Source organism: Sorex fumeus, unplaced genomic scaffold (assembly GCF_029834395.1).
Source record: "Sorex fumeus unplaced genomic scaffold, SorFum_2.1 ptg000046l, whole genome shotgun sequence".
In the NCBI taxonomy this organism is placed as follows: domain Eukaryota; kingdom Metazoa; phylum Chordata; class Mammalia; order Eulipotyphla; family Soricidae; genus Sorex; species Sorex fumeus.
In genome coordinates this window covers 13310875-13328249 of record NW_026606103.1, presented here as the reverse complement: position 1 = coordinate 13328249, position 17375 = coordinate 13310875, and positions in this window count along the sequence as shown.

The window sequence follows — 17375 nt, the reverse complement described above, 5'->3', positions numbered from 1 at the left end:
GTACAGAGCCAAGAGGAGCCCAAGCACTTCTGGGTGTGACTCCACTGCCCCCAAATTGTTTTAATATTTCTGCTTTGGGGGTATATGTTATTCACTTCCATCTCCACTAAAGTGTCCAAACACCTCTGCCACTGATTTTTGTCTTGTCTAGTCTGTCCCTTCCCTCTCTACAATGTAATTTTATATAAATTTAAATCACTAAATATTTTATGAAAAACATTTTATGCTTAACTTTTCATAAATAGTAGCACTATAGCACTGTCCTCCCATTATTCATCAATTTGCTCGAGCGGGCAATAGTAATGTTTCACAAAAATTTGTTAGGCTTGTGTTACTGTTTTTGGCATATTGAATACATCACGGGTAGCTTGCCAGGCTACGCCGTGCAGGGAAGATACTCTCAGTAGCTTGCCGGGCTCTCCTAGAGGGGCAGAGGAATCAAACCTAGGTCGCCCGCATGCAAGGGAAACACCGTACCGCTGTGCTATCGCTCCAGCCCTCATTAGTAGTAATAAGTGCAAATAATTAAAATGTTTAACACTGAAGAGTTGTTTTCCTACTGGTTCTCAATTTTTAGAGTTGTAAGTAGTTTTGAAAAACTATGTAGTAGTCTAATTCCCTGAGAATCTATAAGATCCTGAGTTTCAAATATCTTGTCACTGAAAATAAAGAATGGCTTTCAGACACCGGTTCTACAGGTACCAGGACCATCACGATCATGATCACCATCAGCCTGTTGTTTGTCAATTGCCTTGAGCAGGCACCAGTCTTGTTTCCTTTCTAGCCATGAGATTTTAAAAGAGCCATATTCAGTGCTCTTTCAGGGGTAGGAGAATGAGACCTATCATTTTTTCTGGTATTTGGCATATTGAGTATGCCACGGGAAGTTTGCCAGACTCTACCATGCGAGCAGGACACCCTCAGTAGCCTGCCTGGTTCTCCAAAGTAAGAACGATATAATAAGATTAGTGGCCACACGCTTCCGGGAGCTGGGTTTTTATAGTCTCTGGGTCTTAGCTGTTGATGTTTTTTCATACATGATTATATTAGGATTCTTTATTTCCTCAGACGGTCTTTGCTGTCTCCTTGCCGAGAGACCTTCCTCACCTAAGCACACACCTTTAAACACTGATGATTCAGCCTGCTGGAGCATGCCTACTCAGGGCTGTGAGGGAACTTCCCCCTGGAAGCAGCCCCATTACCTGCCTGATTTGGAACATAGTTTCTCAAGAGACCCCAGAAGCAGTGGCTCGAGCCAGGTCCCACCGAGAATGAAAGCCTTGCCTTGAGTGCAGATTCAGCTTCTCACATCAATGGAGATTTCTTATTGTTTGTTTTCTTTTGGAGTCACACTCAGTTGTGCTCAGAGCTTAATCCTGGCTCAGAGATCACTCCTGACAGTGCTCAGGGAGCCACATAGGATACCAGAAGTGGAGCCTGGGTTCAACATGTGCACAGTAAGTGTCCTACGTGCTATACTATTTCTTCAGGCCCCCAATTAGGTATTTAAAATAAACAGTTCCTTCTGCTGTTTTTACTCCAGACAACATCCTAATGCCTGTTGGCTCTCGAAGAGAGATGTGTGTGTACACAGGACAGGAGACGTCGCAGGGCTAGAGACTCAGGAAGAGGGTGTCCATCAAAATCCTAGTTTCAAGGTATCTTAACCAGACCAATAATTCTGCATTGATTACAGTCAGGTGATCTATGCTTATTTAACAGTCTGTATCCAAAGGGGTTTTGCTGAGGGGGTTTAATGTTCCTTTTTTATACATATTTTTATCCTCCATTGTCAGATATAAATTAAGGGGCTAACTCAGATCTGGCTATTTCATGCTGAAGAAGATCACAATGAAAGAAGTGTGAACAGAATTAATTGATCTGGTGAGGAAAATATCCCTTCAACTGTAAACTACATTGTATCTTCAGAATCCCTGCCATGAAATTTACCTTCAGTCCAAGACATATTTTGCTTTTGCTCTTTCATTTTGGAGGGGCCACACTGGTTGATGTTCAGGGCTTACTCCTGGTGAGACCAGATGGGGTTCGGGTGACTGAACCCAGATCAGTCTTTCTGTTTTAACATCTCTCCAGAAACTCCAAAACACAGTGGCAAGTTTTTATTTCTCTACTGTCATATCTTTCAAAATTCTTGAGAAGCTCCATAACTCAAAGCTGTTTCGTCCAATTATTTTAGAAAATCCTTTTAACAACCCATGCCAAAGGTTTAATCTAATCTTTCCTAATAGTCTCAACTGAACAATCACCACCTACTTAACTTCAATTTTCAACATTAAACATAGCCAAACCTATACCTTCACTAAAACAGAACACTAGTCATAAGCCTAACTAAAGGCTTGACCTAACCTTATCTATTAGCCTTAAGCGAACAATCTCCCTATACTTTACTCTCATCAAGTAATTGTGGGTGGAGTGATAGCAGAGTAGATAGGGCGTTTGCCTTGCATGTGGCTGACCCAGATTCGATTCCTCCGTCCCTCTCAAAGAGCCCAGCAAGCTACTGAGAGTATCCTACCTGCATGGCAGTGCTTGGCAAGCTACCCATGGCATATTCTATTTTCCCAAAACAGTAACAAGTCTCACAATGGAAATGTTACATATGCCCTCTCGAGCGATGAACAACTGGAGGATAGTGCTACAGTGCTTGTACTTGTACAAGTAGCCCAGTCTATATACTTACTCTAACAGAACCCAGACCCTAATAACAGTAAACCAAAAACAGCAAAGCCTCATTCTTATAATCCCCAACCTAAAGCCTGGGCATAAACTTACCTATTAGCCTCAACTGAACATCTCCCTAGACTTTACTTAATTTTAAGTTTTAAAAGCAGTCAAACACTTATCAAACAAAACTTTAATCGAAACCCAAACCTGAATGCAATCCACATTCTTTTAGTAACCCACACCAAAGGCTCTGCCTAATTAGCCTCAAATGAACCAACACTCTTTCTCTAATAACCCCAACCACGTGCTAATTCACATTGTTTTAATATCCCATACCAAATCTTGGCCTAAACTTACCTGTTGTCCTCAGATGAACAATTGCCCTATGTATTGTTTTCTCTTTTCAACTTTAAACATAGTCAAACCAATACTTACTTTACAGAAACCTACCCTACCCCAATTCACATTGTTTTATTCTTTTTTTTTATTGGATCACCATTATATGTAGGTACAAAGCTGTTCATGATTTGGTTTCAGTCATACAATGTTCCACACCCATCGCTTCACCAGTGCACATTTCCGACAACCAATGGACCCAATTTCTCTCCTGTAGGCGAACATTGGTTTGCCTTTTCTTCCCAGCCACAGGGAGTTTCGGTTTATTGATTGCTCCCCCAACCTGTCAATAACCTTTTCCTCCTGATCAGACTCTGCTGACTTGTAAATATTGTTTTTCTCTCTTAATATCCTTTGCATAGTTAGCTACCTCAGAGCAATTGCTTTTTGTATGGACAGAGGAAGACAGTTAAAAAGACATGCTTTTGTAACTTGGGAGTTGATTGACTCCAGATAATATTACCTCCTAGACATCTGCTCTCTCAACTTATGCCTCAGTTGCCCTTACTGCCTAGATCCCCCAAATCAGGGCCCTAATGAGGTACTGGATGGAACCAGGGCAAGCGGTGAGCTACCCTGGCATCAAAATGGGCCTGGCCAAAGTTGCCTAATACTAAACTATAAGTTAAGAATATGGTCATGGACAAATTCTGTCATGATCCAAAAGTCATAAGTAGATTTGGGTCCTGCTGGTGTTAGGAATGATTGATCCAGCCTGAGCACTGTAGTCTGAGTCTGTGGTGAGATGTCCCCAGGAGAGTTGTCCTACAAGCCTAATTGTGTCTATTACTGTGTCCATACAGAATGGTAATTATTAGGAGGTTGAATTAAGATGTTAATTAACTTTCTGGTCTAAGGAGAGGAGAAACACACCTTAATTGCTGTTTTGCCCTGGTGGGCTGCAGGTGGTCAGAAAGGCGTGAAGAACATGTTGATTGTACCTGGGTGGGGGGAGGCATGGTTTGGGAGGCTTGGTTTGAGAAGAGGTGGTAAAAAATGTGGTTGCAGAGAGTTGGTGAAAAAAGACAGAGAGGTAGAGTCGGAGAGAGGCAGAGTTGGAGATGTGGGCAGAGCAAGACACAGAGTTAGCGAGTGAAGGTTGGAGAGAGAATTGTGGAGTGTGTTAAAGAGAGGTTGGAGAGAGCTGGAGAGAGTTGGGAGCAAGTTGGGGAGTGAGTCATGGCTAGATGGGGAGAAAGTGGTGGAGAGAGTTTGGGAGAGACAAGAGATGGAATAAGGCAACTGATTATCAACCAGCTTGGCCCTCGTTTTTTCCTCTGTCGGCCTCAGTCAAAGGTCATCCCAGGTGGGGAAGCGGTTCAAGAGCACTGTACAGCCAGAGAAAGCCACCAGGAGAACCCATGAACATCCGCTAATCTGTGATCATTCCTAGAGACACCAGGGTAAAAGGAGTTGCAACAGTTAGGGAAAGGAGCTTAGGAAGGAGCCCAGGAGAGGAGAGCACAGGGAGGATTCCAGAGCAGGAAAGCACATTGGAGCCCTGAGTGACAGCAGGGCAGGCTGCCCACCAGGTGCGGGTTAGCCTGGGAAGCAACCCACTGCTCACTGCCTGCCTGAGGACGGGCAGCAGGGTCTGCACCAATAACCGGCGTCTGCACAGTGACGGGGATCTGCACCGTGACTGGAGTCTACACTGGGCGACTGGAGCTGGACAGGAGGGAGCCGCGCTGGGACCCTTGAGTTCGACCCGGCACCGCCTCCTCACCCAGGGCCACACCCTCGGCTCCCCTCCTGCGACCGCCCGCGTGCCTGGGGTCTTGCAGAGATCCCCGCAGGATGTGCACACACCGGAGGCTGGTCATACTCAGTCGGGAGCCAGCGGAGTCAGAGCGACACAGCCCGGCTCGCCCTGAGCCAGCAGCGGGACTGGACTTGGTGCTGAGGGCTCTGTACGTGCACTGCGCCTGCGCACTCTGAACATCGCGCTCAGTGCATCAAGCCCAACACATGATCCCCCAAGCACCACCAGGGGGCGGTGCGGAGCCAGGATAATCCAGACCTCCACCAGGGATTTCCCAAAATGTCACATATTTCCACTCATATTAAATTGCCTGTATTGGGGGGCGGCGGTTGGGGGGCCGAATTTCCCCTCCAGCACTACATTCTAAAGTCAGAATGTATTTTAAATACTTTTGCCACTATCGTCTAAAGCAACAGGGTTCAGGACTGGACAAATAGTTCAATGGGTAGGGATCTTCCCTTGCACATGCGGACCCGAGGTCCATGTGGACCCGAGATCCATGCCTGGAATCCCATATGGTCGCTGAGTCCACCAAGAGTAATCCCTGAGCAAAGCCAGAGGTGAACCAAAATCCAAACTGTAAAGAGCAGGAGGTAGGATGCTTGCCTTCATGCTGCAGATCCAGTTCAGATCCACAGCACCACATGTGTTCCATGAGAGCCAGAAAATTAGGAGCACTGTTGGACGTGGTCAAATTGACCCCCCACCCAAATCCTATTGATGCAGGTGCAGCAGAAGTGGTGGCAGTGGGTTTCTATGTTCATTCGCGAATCCAGGTTCTTCAATATTTTCAAGAATGAAAACATTAAATACTAAAGATTCTCAGGCTGGAGTGATAGCAGAGTGGGTAGGGCATTTGCCTTACACACAGCCAACATGGCCGACCAGAGTTTGATTCCTCCGCCCCTCTCCAGAGCCCGGCAAGCTACTAAGAGTATCTCGCCCGCCCAACAGAGCCTGGCAAGCTAACCGTGGCATATTCAATATGACAAACACAGTAACAACAAGTCTCATGATGGAGACATTACTGGGCCCGCTAGAGCAAATCAATGAACAAGGGGAGGACCGTGACCGTGAAAGATCCTCAGAGTTAGAAAGTAGAAAATTTTATTGATAAGTAGAAGAGAAAGGAATAGGAGATTCCCAAAGTGGGAGGGAACTTAGTGTGCGCCTATGGCTCTTTTTGTGAGACTTTTACAGAAAAAACAGGTCTTTGTGTAACAGAGAATACAGGGAATCTACAGGGTGGTCATGCTGGTTTATCTTTCAGGTCATCTGCCTCAGGTATTGTTCATTATCTTAGCCTTGTGACTCCCAATTCTAGGACACGAGAATATGGTCCTGGGGAGCTCCAGGAATGTTTAAGATTTGGCCTTGCAGATGAGGTGGAGTAGATCAATGGGGGAAATGGAACTGCTGGTGAGGGGAAACAGTGGACACGCCACTTGTTGGCAAGGGGAAACTGAGGCTTCCTCTTTTACTATCAAATGATGATATATTCATGAAGGTGTTACTTGGTTACATGAAACACGTTATTAAGTTTTTCAACTTTGTTTATATCTAAGTTACAGGATATATCAGTTTGAACTCATTAGTGAGTGAGAAGCAGACTGTCACTATGTATTCGGTGAATGAAAGTTCAATTGAGTCACTTAACACTCTTCTATTCTACTAGATTTTATCAGGTTTTTTTAACGTTCTATCGTTTATTGGTCACTATTTATCTATACAACCTCTGAAATGTAATTAATGAAAGAAACATTATCGGAGGGCTGGAGCAATAGTACAATGGGTTGAGCACTTGTCTTATATGCAACTGAACCAGGTTCGATCCCTGGTACTCCATAGGTTCCCTTCAACCTGGCCAAGAGTGATATGTGAGCACATATCTGAGAGCAATTCCTGAGTACTCCCAGTCTTCTTTGAGGGTGTGGCCCTCAAAACAAAACAAACAAAAAGAATTTTTATGGATCAGTAATATAATGGACTGAGTGCATGCAAGAGCCTCAAGTTTAATCCCTGAACAGATCTCCGGACCCCCAAGAGCTACCAGGAATAATGTTGAAAAACAAAACAAAACAATTTCATCAAACTCAAAATTATTTATTATGATGTGGATTCTGTCTTATCTGGAATGAGAGGCTATGTTTTAGATGACATCCTAGGGATCTTCCAATGGGTGGAGTTATCACTGCACCATAGTAGAACTCTAGCCAGAGTCAGTAGAGATTTGCTTAAACAAAGGATTATTTTGTAGACATGTGAAACGGTGATATTTCTGAACAATTTCTCAGAGTGGAGCTTAATTTATCTGAGTTAGATGACCAGATACGTAAAATTTAACACAGAGCAAGGTAAAACTTACCATCTCCTTTTCAAGTTCACTGCCTTAGCAGTGGTAGGTTGCTGAGTGGGTTTGAAGTAGAGCATTAATCACCTTTTGGGTAACCAATTGCTTTTATCCGTTTTTAGTGTTTTGCCTTTCTGACCTTGGCTAATCTGAGTTGGATTTACTAATGTGATTGTGTAGTTTCCCCATCTTAGGGGAACACTTGCTCTTGTTTAAATATCTCAGCTGTGCTCCTGTTCTTTCCTCCACCTAAATATTTTCTAAGAAGTGTAACTTCACCATTGGAATGAAGCGTTAGTTAACGCTCTCATCCTACTAGAGGCTTTTCAATTTCTCTCACTCTTTGTAATCCATAAGTATCCCTTTGCAGTGCATCCACATAAGATATAGTTCTGAACTCTGGAGTACTGTTTGTGGCTGACTTTACAGCCATATAGCTCTGTGTCAGGTGAACTTGATCTGGCACCATTTAATAATTTCTAAGCCATTTTGGGGGTTTGATGGTGGTGGAAGGAAGTACAGTAACTTTATACACGCTAAACATGACCACCCTGAACGCGCCAACAATTATAAAAAGCAATAATCAATTAATAATACCCATATTTGGTGTGTGTGTGTACGTGTGTGTGTGTGTGATTGTGTGTGTGTGTATGCTGATGCCCAGGCATTGTTTTAGCAGAAGAGAAGTGTTTCATTTCTGGCTGCATTTTCTCCCAGTAGCTAGAGTGAACGTGAACAAATGTGGGAGAACAACTTAGCTTTCAGGATGACATGTTCATGGTTTTATCCTGTTTTAACTGTTGTAAAATGAGTCTCACTCAGTATTGTGAAAAAATCGAGTTTCTCTGATGAACTCATTCTAAGGATATTTCTTGGGGATATGGGGGCATGTATGTTGCTACAACCTCCCAAATGGTGCTCTGAAGATCTGGGACCCTTCTTGGCATTTCCTGGACAGCTGGGCATAAAGTTCAGGATGCTGCTTGTGCCCTGTAAGTTTGGCCAGGCAACCACGTTGGTTGTCAAGGGCCTCCGAGACCAGAATTTGCAGTTCCCAGGGATGAAGCTGGAGATGATTGGGGAACTTTGTGATGTCATGGATCAAACCAAGTTTGCTTTCATGCAAGGCTTGCACCTTGATGCATGTACTGTACCCTAAACCCTATTCTAAGAATCCTTAGATTTATTTATATGATTTATATCATAGTTTTAATTATTCAAAGTACCCTTCCCCCCACAAACTTCTGAAAGTCTTATATACTGATTGGAAAAGCTAGAACATATTGAAAATTATATGAAAGACAAAATAGATCTATAAATCACCTAGATAATTGCTGTTAATTGAACTTTTATTTCTAACAAGTCTTCCATATTTTTGTACTTTGTAACTTTAAAGTGTTTAAAGAGAGACACCTGCAGAAAAGTAGCTCTGAGACTCAGTCTTTCTCTCTTCACCGCTCACACTGCACTGATCTCGTCCCAAACCCAGCAACATGAAGAAACAACGCAAATCCCCACCACATAGGGAGGACAACAAAAAGAATGCAGAAGAATCTGTCAATACTGTTCACCTAAGGGACCTCTCAGACAAAGAATTCAGATATGAAGTCATGAAAATGTTCAGTCAACTCAACCAGACAGTTAGACCGATATCCACTAACATGACAGAAAAAATGACAAATTACGCTAGGAAATGAGAGCAGAAATGTCACGAATAAAAGATTCCGTAGATGAAGTGAAAAACTCAGTCTCTTCTCTCAACAATAGAATGACCGCAGATGAAGAGAGAATCAGTGAGCTGGAAGATCAGCTGCACCAATCCAACAGGCAACAAAACACAGTGGCAAGGCACCTCAAATTAGCTCTACAGAAAATAAGAGTCCTAGGAGATGATTCCAACAGGAACAACATTAGAATCATTGGACTACCAGAAGCTCAGGGAAACAATCCAGATGAAAAAAACACGGTGAAACAAATCATTGCTGAAGTATTCCCAGAGCTCCACAATGCAGTCATTCAGGTTAAAGGAGCCTGAAGGGTACCAGCTAAAAGAGACCCTAACAAAAACACTCCAAGACATATCATAATTAGAATGATTGATGCTCCTGATAGAGATACAATACTGCAAACAGCAAGGTCAAAGAATAAAATCACATACAAGGAGAACCCCTTAGATTCACAGCAGATCCATCAGAGGAGACCCTCCAAGCCCTAAGGCAGTGGCAAGATATAGTGAAAAAAAAAACTCACTGAAATGAATGCTTCACCAAGAATACTCTATCCGGCTAAACTCTGACTCAAAATTCAAGGAGTGGTACAGTATTTTCTTGACAAACAGCAGCTCAGAAACTTCATAGGCTCAAAACCAAACCTAAAATAATGGCTTAAAGGGGCTACTATAAGACAAGACAAACCCTACAACCACAACACACCCTTACAGAAAGGTGACACAAATGTCCATAACAATAATCTCTCTCAATGTCAATGGTCTAAATTCACCACTTAAGATACACAGAGTGACAAAATGGATTCAGAGACAAAACCCAACTTTCTGCTGCCTACAAGAAACTCATCTCAACAGTCAGAGCAAACACAGACTCAATGTCAAAGGATGGAAAACAATCCTGCAAGCAAACAGCTCCCTCAGAAAAGCTGGGGTGGCCATACTAGTATCTGATAGCATTACTTTTGCATTGAAAAAGATTAGAAGAGACAATGGAGGCTATTTTCTCTTCATCAAGGGACAAGGACAACAGGAAGAAATCACACTCTTAAATGCATATGCACCTAATGAGGGAACAGCTAAATATTTTAAACAGCTGCTAACAAATTTTAAGGAGGACATTTCTAGCAACACAATAGTAGCTGGAGATTTCAACATCATCTTTTCACCTCTGGATAGATCAACAAGAACAAAACTCAGCAAGGAAACGTTGGCTTTGAAAGAAGAAATAGAAGACAGAGGGCGTATAGACCTGCACAGGGCTTTCTACCCAAAAAAGAAAGAATACACATTTTTCTCCTGTGCGCATGGAACATTTTCAAAATAGACCAAATCCTAGGCCACAAAACATACTTAAATAGAATCAGGAAGATAGAAATAGTATCAACAATCTTTTCAGACCACGATGCACTGAGAATAGGACTGAATCACACACATACGGAGAACCAAATCAAACACCCGGAAACTAAAAAACTCAATGCTTCAAAACGAGTGGATCAGGAGGGAAGTCAAGGATGAAATCAAAAGATACTTGGAAACAAATGAGAATGAAGACACGAGCTACCAAAACTTATGGGATGCAGCAAAAACCGTTTGAAGAGGAAAATTTATAGCTCTGCAAGCGTATCTCAGGACGGAAGAAAAGATGCACATAAACAACCTGACTTCACAGCTCAAGATCTTAGAAAAGGTTCAACAGAAGGAGCGTAAATTGTGCAGAAGGAAAGAGACTATAAAACTTGGAGCAGAAATCAACGGTGTGGAAACCAAAAAAAAAAAAAAAAAAAAAAACAACCAATTCGAAAGATCAATGAAACCAAGAGCTGGTTATTCGAGAAAATAAATAAGATAGAAAAACCACTAGCTACATTCACAAAGAAACAGAGAGAGAACCCTAATAAATCGAATCAGAAATAAGAATGGGGATATCACAACAGAAACCAAAGAAATTCAAAAGATCATCAGAGACTACTTTGAAAGTCTGTATGCCACGAAACAAGAGAACCTAGAAGAAATGGATAAATTCCTGGATTCATATTATCCCCCAAGACTGAATCAAGAAGATACAGTGTACCAGAATAGACCTACTCACATAAGGAAATTGAAACTGTAATCAAAAGTCTTCCCAAAAACAAAAGCCCAGGTCCAGATGGATTCACTAGCCAATTTTTCCAAACATTTAAAGAGGACCTATTGCAGGTTCTTCTCAAGATTTTCCAGTAAATTGAAAAAACAGAAACTCTCCCAAACAGTTTCTATGAAGCCCATATCTCTCTAATACCAAAAGGAAACAAAGACACCACAAGAAAAAAAAAAAACTCAGGCCGATATTCCTGATGAACATGGATACGAAGATACTCAACAAAATAGTAGCAAATAGCATTCAAGAACTCATCAAAAATATCATACACCATGACTAAGTGGGATTCATCCCAGGGATGCAAGGATGATTCAACGTTCGGAAATCCGTCAACAGAATCCATCATATCAATAAAAGAAAAGATGAAAATCATATGATCATATCAATAGATGCAGAGAAAGCATTTGACAAGATCCAGCAACCGTTTATGACGAAACCCCTCACCGAAATGGGGATAGCGGGGACTTTCCTCAATATAGTTAAAGCCATCTACCACAAACCTACAGGAAACATCATCATCAATGGGGAAAAACTGAGAACCTTCCTCCTAAGATCAGGGACGAGACAAAGATGCCCACTCTCTCCACTACTGTTCAATATAGTACTGGAACTACTTCTAATATCAATTAATCAAGAAAAAGATATTAAGGGCATCCTGGTAGGGAAGGAAGAAATCAAGCTCTCACTATTCACAGCTGATATGATACTATACTTAGAAAATCCTAAAACCTCTACCAAGAAACTCCTTGAAACAATAGACTTGTATAGTAAAATTGAAGGCTATAAAATCAATACACAAAATTTTATGCTTTCCTATACGCAAATAGTGAAAGAGAAGAAAGTGACATAAAGAAAACAATCCCATTCACAATTGTACCCCAGAAAATCAAGTACCTAGGAATCAGGTTAACTAGGGAAGTAAAGGACCTGTACAAAGAAAACTACAAAATGCTTCTTCAGGAAATAAAAGAGGGCATGAGTAAATGGAAAAATATCCCTTGCTCCTCTTTACAATAGCCAGAAACTGGAAGAAACCTGAGTGCCCAAGAACAGATGACTGGTTAAAGAAACTTTGGTACATCTACACAATGGAGTACTATGTAGCTGTTAGAAAAGATGAAGTCATGAAATTTACATACGTGGTACAACATGGAAAGTATCATGCTAAGCGAAATGAGTCAGAAAGAGAGGGATAGACATAGAAAGATTGCATTCATCGGGGGGATATAAAGTAACAAAATATGAGATTAATACCCATGAATAGCTGAGATCAGCACCAGGAGGATTACTCCATAGCTTAGAGGCCAGCCAGGTATTCTAGGGGAAAGGGCAGTTCAGCTAGAGAAGGGAGCACCAAATAAAGGGTGTTTGGAGGATCCTCCCAGGAGGGGAGATGTATGTTGAAAGTAGACTATGGACTGAACATGTTTGCCACTCAATGCCTCTTCTGCAGACCACAACACCCAAAAGGAGAGAGAGAACAAAAAGGAATGCCCTGCCACAGAGGCAGTGTGGGATGGGGTGGATGGGGGTGGGAGAGATATTATCCATGGTGGTGGAAAATGGGCACTGGTGGAGGGATGGGTATTTGATCATTGTAGAATCGAAACCCAATCACAAAAGTTTGTAAATCTACAACTGTACCTCATGGTGTTTCACTAATAAAAATTTAAAAAATAAAACTTCTGCTCATGGATGGGGAGAATTAACATTGTCAAAATGGCAATACTTACCAAAGGACTGTAAAGATTCAATGCGATCCCTATAAGGATAGCCATGACATTCTTCAAAAAAATGGAGCAAACAATCCTGATATTTATATGGAACAATAAGGCCCCACGAATAGCTAAAGCATTTCTTGGGAAAAAGAAAATGGGAGGAATCAACATCCCTAACTTCAAACTCTACTACAAAGCAGTAATAATTAAGACAGCATGGTACTGGAACAAAGGCAGAGCTGTAGACCAATGGAACAAAGTTGAATAGAATGACATCTTCCCCTGTGTAAACACACAAAAAATAAAAAGGCCAGCGGTCAGACCGATTCCCCACTCCTGGGAGGTCGATGGCGATGGTCAGGGGAAGGAAGGAAATGAGGGCCAGGCTGGGTGGTCTTAGCAACGGTTTATTACATGGAAGAGATGTATGTCATGGAGACCCCAGGATCTCTCAAGCAGGTGCGCCTTTGTACTCTCAGCTTCTGTCCCTCAACCCCATCTTCCCAGGTTCTCTGATGCAGTGTCCCCCAGAGAGCCCTGAAATCTCCCTTATATAGATCATAGTACCTCTAAAGGGCACAAAATAGTGATGTCATCAAAAGGAGTTACAGAAAGAACATTGAGGTAGCAAAACATACATTGTCTCTTTACATCTGCAGGCCAGTAAACCTGGCCTCACCTTCTACAAGCTACAAGCACTGGTATTAGCACATCAAAGAGGAGTCTGCTAGAGCTTAGAATCTACATCTCCAAAATCAGCCAGCCTGGAGCCAGGCATCTACATCCCAAAGATCAGGCCTGGCTTAGCACCTGGGATCTGCATACCTAAGGCCAGCTAGGTTCCTGTGAGATAAGAGAAACTTCCTTAATATACTGAAATCATTTACTGAAGGCAGTTTGAAGGGGAGAAAGTTCAGTCTCATCCAACACTAGTCAGAACACAAAGGAAAGCTGCTTCTAGGGCAGATTCTCATTTAGCAGATCAACTCCCCTAGAACAGATTTCCCTGGATGTTTCTCCTCTCCTTGTCCGACCAACATATAAGCATACATGATATAAATCATTTTGTATGGACAGAGTAAGAAATACTTTGAGCATATAGAATTGCTCTCCTAGGACCATCTCAATCTCAGACTGCAGTGCTCAGGCCAGGTAGCTATCCTATTCCTAGCAGCAGGGTCCTAGTCTCGTCGTTACTTTTGGATCATGATAGCATTTGCCTATGATCAAACTCTTACGTTATAGTTAAGAATCGTGGCACCTTGGCCTGGCCCATCTCGATGCCAGGGTAGCACATAACTTACCGGCTTGCCCTTGGTTCCATACAGTCCCAAGTCGGGACCCTGCCCTTGGAGTGCTAGGAAGTGGGGGCAACTGAGGCTTAAGTTGAGAAGGCAGATGCCCAGGAGTGAATAATATTCAAGGCCAATTAACTCCTAAGTTACAAAGCATAATATTAACGGTCTTCCTGTATCTATACAAAAAGGACATTATACTAAAGTAAACTATTCAAAAGCCATAAGGAGAGGAAAAAGGTAATATTAACTTACGGTACAAATTCAGTGTCCTAGAAGGATGAGACCTTAAAAAGTGCTTGGGGGAGAGAGCATAGAAGTGATTACAGACAGACAAAATAATGGGAGTGACTCAGGAGCACTGTGATGGGTGCAACCTTATAAATCTAAGCTCCTAGTACTCCAACATTCCCCCAGGCATATTATGATCTAATTTTTAATAAAGGGACAAAGAATGTGAAGTGGAGCAGGGAAAGCCTCTTTAACAAATTGTGCTGGCAAAACTGGATGGCTACATGCAAAACAGTGGGCTCAGAACTCTACCTAACGCCATATACAAAAATAAGATCAAAATGGATTAATGACCTCAACATCAGACCGGAATCAATAAAGTTCATTGAAGACAAAGTTGGCAAAACCCTCCATTATATGGAAGCTAATGGTATCTTTAAAGATGTCACACCACTGGCCAAGCAAGTGAAAGTAGAGATAGACCAATGGGACTATCTTAAACTAAGAAGCTTCTGCACCTCAAAAAAAAAACAGTGACCAAAATACAAAGACAGTCTACAGAATGGGAAAGGATATTTGCCCAATACACATCCTTCAAGGGTTTGATATCAAGAATATACAAGGTACTGATTGAACAACACGAGAAAAAAACACCCAACCCCATCAAAAAATGCGGCGATGAAATGAACAGAAACTTTCTCAAACAAGAAATCTGAATGGCTAAAAGGCACATGAGAAAATGCTCTACATCATTAATCATCAGGGAGATGCAGATCAAAACCACAATGAGATATCATTTCACACCATAGAGACTGGCCCACATCTAAAAGAACAAAAGCAACTGATGTTGGCTCAGATGCGGCTAGAAAGGGACCGTCCTTCAATGTTGATGGGAATACTGAATGGTTCATCCCTTTTGGAAAACTGTATGGACGATTCTCCAAAAATTAGATTGAGCTCCCATTTGGCCCAGCAATAACATTCCTGGGCATATATCCCAGAGAGGACAAAAGTATAGTCGAAGTGATGTCTGCACTTGTTTGTTCATTCCAGCTACTGTTTACAATACTAGAATCTGGAAAAAACCTGAGTGCTGGAGAATATGACTGGTTAAAGATACTTTGGTACATCTATATATGGGAGTACTATGTAGCTGTTAGAAAAGATGAAGTCATGAAATTTACAGGAGACTAAAACACAAGAATAGCCGAGATTGGTACCAGGAGGTTCACTCCATGGCTTGGAGGCCAGCCGCACATGCTAGAGGAAAAGGCAGCTCAGATATAGAAGGGAGCACCAAGTAAAGGGTGTTGGGAGGATCCTCCCAGGATGGGAGATGCATGCTGGAAAGAGACTATAAACCCAGTATGATTTCCACTCAATGCCTCTTTTGCAAACCACAGCACCCAAAGGAGAGATAGAAGAAAAGGGAATGCCCTGCCAGACGCTGGGTGGGATGGGGGGATGGTGGGTGGGAGGAATACTGGGATCAGTGATGGTGGAAAATGAGCACTGCTAGAGGGATGGGTACTTGAACATTGTATAACTGAAACCCAAGTACAAAAGTTTGTAAGTCTACAACTGTACCTCATGGTGTTTCACTAAAAAATTTTTTAAAAATTAAATAAAAAAGCTACTCCAGCCTTACCTTCCCAATAAAAATACCAAATGCGCTGAACAAACACGATGACCTCAGTACATGTATTGCAAACCATAGTGCACAAAAGGAGAGGGAGAGAGAGAAGAAAAGTGTCTGCCATAGAGGGAGGCTGGAGGACTGGAGGAGGCATATAGTGGCAGTTTGTGGGAGGAAAAAAGGGCATATTGGTGGTGGAAATGTATAATGGTAGAGGGATGGGTGTTATATCATTGTATGACTAAAATCCAATCATGAACAGCTTTGTAATGTCTGTCTCAGTAATATTAAACAAAAAACTGAAAAAGAGAAATGAAGAAAATGAGACATTATGGGGTGGAAATGTGTTGATATGTGTTAGAATTTTCTATGTATGAAACATTGCTGTTGTAAAATATTGTAAAATTATCAAACAGTGGCTAAAATAAAATTTAACACTAAATATTTAAAAAATTTTAGTATTGAATTTGCTGTCTAAAATAATTGGTCATTTTACAACATGCCAACTTAACTATACCTAATATTATTCCTTGTATTGAATTCCTCTGAATCTAGTTCAGTTTTTTTAGGTGGGTGGTGTTGGAGCCACTCCCACCTTGCTTAGGTGGTGCTCCTAGCTCTGTGCTTGGGAGCAATCTCCAGGGAGCATATGTGGTGCCTGGGAATCAACTGCAGCTGGTGACATGCCAGGGAAATGTCTAAACCCTTGTGTGACATTCCAGCCTGCCTTCGGGGATTTGAAACACAGTGTTTGCTTTTTCCACGTCCAAGTGCAGAGCTGTTCAGTCTTTATGGTGCTGGGGACCACCAGGCCACCCAGAGAGTGCTCTAGTGCTTTTGGGGCCTTCAGCATCTCACCCTGACGTGGCCAGGGGACTCTTAAGTCTATTTAGCTCCCAGTGTTGAGGGAGGGGCGATGTAGTGCCCACATCAAAGTCAGGTTCAGCACTTGCAAAATATGCACCACTGACCAATGAGACAGCATTGATTAAGAACCTAAGAAATAAGGGTCGTGCTAATCCAGTCAAAACCTATTGAAAATTAGGGTACCAAATAAATAAGGCCTCTAATAAAGCATTTTGTGTCCAGTCCCAATCCTCAGGAGCAGTGGCCACCAGCTCTGTGCTACCTGCAGGGCTAATGAAACAGCCAAAGTCAGTGTCAGCTCACTGCACAGAGATAGCAGACTTTGACCTCTGGTCAACGCTGGCCAGAGAGTTCCCAGGATGTGACTGGGGTAGTGCTAGATCTTCTTGGTCACCTGGAAATCCTCAGGACTAGCTTTCTCAACCTGAGTGGTGAGTCTGCTGGTTTCCTTGAAGTAAACCTACTAAGACACACTCATACACTTGGTGAATGCAAGATCTAAATATGACAAAAAGGGAAATGACTGAAACATTGTTTTCTCTACTCCTCTGCTAGTAATTCACGAAATAATC